A 6,000-nucleotide genomic window follows, 5' to 3' on the forward strand; every position below is an offset into this window, starting at 1 on the left:
TTTGTACATATAGGTCACCACCCCTAAAGTGTGCCCTAAGGACCCCTACGGCTAGGTTCTATGTAACTATACACAGGGACCTTATAAAATGTGTTTTATAAACCCTGGTGAAGAAAAATAGCAAAATTAATTTTTCCCTCACTGTATTGAATGGGCTCCATAGGCTAAAATGGGGAGGCTTCATTTTAATAATAAACTCCCAAAAGGAGCTAGCTATATCATGTTTGGTATCAAATGTATTGTTATAATAAATCCAACAACTTACCATTGTTGAATTTAATATAACTAATTCAGGGAAAGAGTTTTAGTACTCTAGCTGAAAGTTGCCAACGTAAGCTCTGCAGTGCCCTTATCTGGCCAGGATGCCTTTATGAGCTGTTCAGTGGCCTGGGCTGAAGACAAACTCTGTGCCTGGGTGAGGAGATCCGCCTCAGCAGATGGTGAAACAATATGGAGGGAGAGCAGCCAAACTGGTTTTCAAAGGAATGAAGAGCAGTTGGAGCAGCATTTTACCTCTCCCATTTCCTGAAAACACAGACAACCAGGTGCCCTATTGATTAGATTAGGAGAGGACAGGAAAGGGGTGTGTTAAGGATTTTCAGCCACACCAGTGGATGGACGCATCCAGACCTAACCTCCAAAATTCAGTTTCTACCATTCTGGATTTTTAAAGAATGTTGCTGCCTGGGATTGATTTTTGCCACACTTTCTAGAAAGTTGTCATCTAAGAGGGTGGTGGCCTGCCTGTTTGGACATTGCCCCCGCTGCTTTCTACCCCAGGAACAAGGATAAATATGGCATAGCTGTACCAACATCTCAGATCCCTACAAGGATAATGATCGAGGAAGAAGGACTACCCTGCTGTACCCCTGATCTGCAATTGGCACTGCACTCTGAAGGACTGAACAAGCTGCACACTTGGGCTTAACCACAAAAAGGACTTTGCCTGGCTTCAACTGGTTCAATAAATGACCCCCTGCTTGTTACAGGTGAAAAATAGCTAACTAGAGTCCCCTGCATCAAATCCTTAAGAAACTGACCAGCTGACCACTGTCCAGTGGTCATTTTAGAGTTCGAGCCAGGTGCATTCTGGGAGTTGTTGTCCTAACCTTCAAGCAGCAACTCAGAGCTTCTGGAACCTTTGGGTGAGCTGTGGACTCCTGAGGAACCTTCAAAGACCTTCTGAAAGAAGATCCAGAAGTTTGGAGATGATTGGAGAGCTTTGGTAGAAAGCTTAATAAAGGGACCGACCCACTGTGGTGAGTCAAGCCGGCTCACCTCAACAGCGACCCAGCCTGACTTGCAGGTCTGTCTCGCTGAAAAGCTCCAGAGCCCCAAACTTCCATGATTTCACCAGGGACTCCTGGTAAGGTAATCCAACAACCTTGCATGAAAATCGGCTTGTTGTGGAGGGTCGATGCCATCGGAAGGCAAAAGCTCCAAAAAAGTGACAAAATCTGAACGTAAAAAGTAGACCAGGACTTCCAGCTCAGCGTATCCAAGGAGGGCTCCAGGGACGTCAGAACAAGATTCAGCTGTGGCCCAGATAAAGATTGCCATCCTGAAAAATTGACTAAATCTGAAGGTAGAATTCTTAACCGGGGTCTCCTGCGATGTGTATCCAGGAAGGTCGGATTGGATTGGTGACTTCATGCCGCTGAAGAAATTCTTCAAGAAAAAGTCTAAGTTCAAAAGTAAACCTTTGACCAAGGCATCCTGCTTGCTGTAGCCAAGCAGGGCGCCATTGCAGTCGGCCTTAAACTTTGACTTTGCCCTTGTCAAGGTGCGACCAGATGTCCCAAGTGGCGCTTTTAGTTTCTAAGTGCTAAAATACACTAATTCTTTACAAATTCATATCTCTGGTTACTCTTATCCGATGGTCCATTTTTGTGTCAAATTAAAGATAAAAATATGTCCTATTTTTAAGAATTGGTTTTGTATATTTTAACTGCTTCCTGTGTTTTATTTTAGTGCTGTTTTCTTATAATTGAATGCTTTACACACTTTGGGGGTCATTACAACATTGGCGATAAAAGCCGCTTACTGCCGTGCAGAAGACCGGCAACACACCGCCGCAGCCGTGGAATTCCGCCACAGCTATTATGACCCACATCTCGAAATCCGACAAAATTCTGACACCCACACAAGTCCGCCACACCAAACGTCAGTGATAAACTGGCGAAAACAAATCCTCCACCGTCACGCCAACAGAAATACGCCCACGCTATCGCGACCCACGAATCCACGCGGCGGTCTTTCAACCGCGGTATTCCATTGGCGGTACACACCGCAGCACTCAAAATACACACACATCTACAAAACACCGCCACATTGGACAATTCGAAATACACACACCTGATACACATACACACACCACTCCCACACACCCAATACAATATAAAACACACACCCACATCACCCACAAACCCATACGACCAAAATCCCAAAAGAAGTCCAGAGAGAGACACCACCATCCACAAACTAGCAGCCACAGGCACTCAACACCATCACCCACACAACTTCCACGCACAAAACACCACACACCACTACATATCACCACACTTATCACCACACCCACCACCCCACACATCACCTACACCACCCCATGGCACGGCAAAGACACCCCAGGTTTTCGGAGGAGGAGCTCAGGGTCATGGTGGAGGAAATCATCCGGGTAGAGCCACAGCTATTTGGAGCACAGGTGCAGCACACCTCAATTGCAAGGAAGATGGAGCTATGGAGAAGAATAGTCGACAGGGTCAATGCAGTGGGACAACACCCAAGAAATCAGGACGACATCAGGAAGAGGTGGAACGACCTACGGGGGAAGGTGCGTTCCGTGGTCTCAAGACACCACCAGGCGGTTCAGCGGACTGGTGGCGGCCCCCACCTCCTCACCCACAACTAACAACATGGGAGGAGCAGGTCTTGGCGTTTCTCCATCCTGAGGGCCTCGCAGGAGTCAGTGGAGGAATAGACTCGGTAAGTCAAACCTTTAACTACCATATCCCCTACCCTACCTGTATGCTATCACATACCCCCACCCTCACCCCCACCCCTATCACTCCAACTCCTCACAAATGTACCAATATCACAAACCACACATCCCAACACCAAGCCCTGCATGCAAAAACAACGCATGGACACCCATCACTAAAGCATGCCCACTGCACATACCCAAACACCCCCCTAAACCAGCATCAGACAAGCCCCCACACAGGAATGCAAGCACTGGGGTACACGGTCACCCACCCATTGCACACCATGACACACACAGATGCAATAATCATGCTTTTACACCCCTGCAGGACCACTATCCAAGGTCACCAGACAGGAGGGTCCAGACATCTCCACCCCACCCACAAAAGAGGCCCACAGTGATGACAGCAGCTCTGTCCAACTAGATCTAGATGACCAACCCCGACCATCGTGGGCCTCGGGATAGTCGGTTCCCCTCACACAGGCACAGGCCACCACAGACCTACCCCCCTCTGGTAACACCAGCACAATACCCACCTAGCGGGCCCATACCTCCGTCCCCAGGACACGTCAATCAGCTGTGTGTCCACCACTACAGGGAACCCATGATAACCCACCACCCCAACAACAACAGGGACCTGGGGGCAGTGGTAGTGGGCACACGGTCCAGGGGACCGAGGCCCAGGAACACTGTGCGACAGGGGGTGGACAGGCCAAGGGAACCCACTCTCCACGAGTCCCTCTCCTCCATCATGGGAGCATACCACCACTCCCAGGAGACGATGGTGTCGCTGTTTTTTGCCTCCCCTATGTCGTAGGTGCAGTACTCACTGTGGTCTTCGCCGCCGGCATTGGTGCTCCTCGTACAGGAGCAGGAAGACTAGTGCAGGAAGAATATGGAGTTCCGGCTCCATGGTGCCCTCCTTCCTCGTTGAGTGTGTAGAGGTGAGCGTTTTCCCTTCGAAATACCTGTTTCCGCAGTGTTTTTATCCTCGGTGAATCCGCCCCGGAAAAGGTGGCGGATTGGCCTGTCATAATAGTGTGGGCGGTACATTGTCTCCCGCCTGCCTGTTGGCGGTGACCGCCAAGCTGTTTGTCTGTACCGCCGTGGCGGTCGGAGTGTTAAAGCGGATGTCTTTGTTGGCGGTTTCCGCCACGGTCGTAATTCCAATATTTTTACCGCCGGCCTGTTGGCGGTCTTACCGCCGCTTTAACACCGTCCGCCAAGGTTGTAATGACCACCTTTGTCTCCTAAGCTAAGCCTTGTTGCTCGTTGCCAAGCTGTTAGGGTTTGTGCACAGCAAAGAGCATGTCCCCTCTCACTGCACTAGTGGGTTCTGTAATAGCTCCCTTTTAAAATTACTATTGAAAGCCTTTCTTGTTATCTCACCTTCCCCCCCACCCCCCTAGGCTTCTGTGTATGTTGTTTAATGTGCTGTTTTGTTTACACATTGGGCCTTGCTTTTACCAAGGCTTCTTTAAAACACTCCTCTCTAGGCCATGTGTTAATTTAACTAATTTGCATAATAACTGAAACTCTGCACACCTTTCAAGAACATGTGCAGCATGTGAGGACCACACCCAGCTCTTCAAACCACACCCAGCTCTGCACACCTTTCAAGAACATGTGCAGCATGTGAGGACCACACCCAGCCCTGTCTATAAAAGGCAGCCCTCGAGCCTCGCCCAGTGCTTGTGCTCGTCTACCTCCCGCTTACCTGAGGACAGATCCCTCGGCGCTGGCACTCCTGCTCTCTACAGACTTTCATTGGCTTCAATGGGCGCAGCTGCTGGCTCTTCCTTCTTCCGGTTTCCGGTTCCTCCTTGCCTCAGCCTCTCTCCTACAAGCAACCTGCAAAAGAGAAAGAAGACAAGGTTAGACTGATCAGTATCTCTTGCCAGCAACAAGTAAGTGCAAAACTTTTATTACCTGAAAGAACTTTGACAACAATTTCTGGATTCGTGTATAGACAATTTGAAACAAGATACCTTCCACGAACATTGTGATTCAAACTCTTTGTTACAACAATACTTTGCGGAACTTTGTGAAGTAAACATTTTTTTATGGAACTTTTAAGAATCGAACCGTGGAAACCATTAACAGCAAGGCAAACAGTAAATCAAGGACTTGCACAAATTACATGCTGTATTTTGACGTAAAAGTACAGTATTTGTTTTATAAAAGATTCTGGAAATATGGGAAAAGTGAGTCTGCTATTGGCAATTTAGGCTTTAGTTATATTAAGATGAATGTTTGATATTGATAATTCTGATAACGGTATTTGTTTAATGTTTTAGAAGCTTTAGAGTAATAGAAAGCACATCCCAGAGCAGTAACACATTCCAAACCTGGAAACTAGAGACCAGGATCCAAGAGGTACTTTTAGAAGAAAATTTCTAATAAATAAAGGGATAGTCAGGAACCCAGTTAGGAATAGGATGTACTTATCTGTTCTTTGTTTATGTTTCATTAGGCACCAGTTTCTACCGAAGTCAGAGAGGGCCGCAGATTTGTGCAGCACTTCAACAGTGGAAACGCAAGAACGCTGTTGTCTCTTTATTTTATTTTATCCACTTCCCCCCTTCCCTTGAGCTTCTGTTCTTAGTGCACTGTTTTAAAAACTAGTGTGCTGGAACAAGCAGTTTCAGGGTGGGGTCGGATTGTCTTCAACCTCCATCAGAACTGAACAAGGACTCAGGTGAGCTGGGCTTTGACAGAAGCACAAGCCTTAAATAAAATAAAAAAAATCAGTTCTGGTGGACGATGAATATCGGGGAAGAAATAGAGGGCATTGACGTCACGGATATGGCGCAGGCCCTAAATGAGGACTTGGCTCATAATGAATCAGTGTCTGGCATCTTGCAACATATGCAAGAGGAAATAGAGAGATTAAAGATGGAGAATACCTCTTTAAAACAGGATTTAAGCAGGTATAAGTTTAGGGTATCTCAGTGGAACACAGCTTTTACGCCTTTGTTTAAAACCTCCTCAGAGACAGGGGCGCCATCAAAACATACAAC

This window comes from Pleurodeles waltl, chromosome 6 (genome assembly GCF_031143425.1).
Source record: "Pleurodeles waltl isolate 20211129_DDA chromosome 6, aPleWal1.hap1.20221129, whole genome shotgun sequence".
NCBI classification, from domain to species: Eukaryota; Metazoa; Chordata; class Amphibia; order Caudata; family Salamandridae; genus Pleurodeles; species Pleurodeles waltl.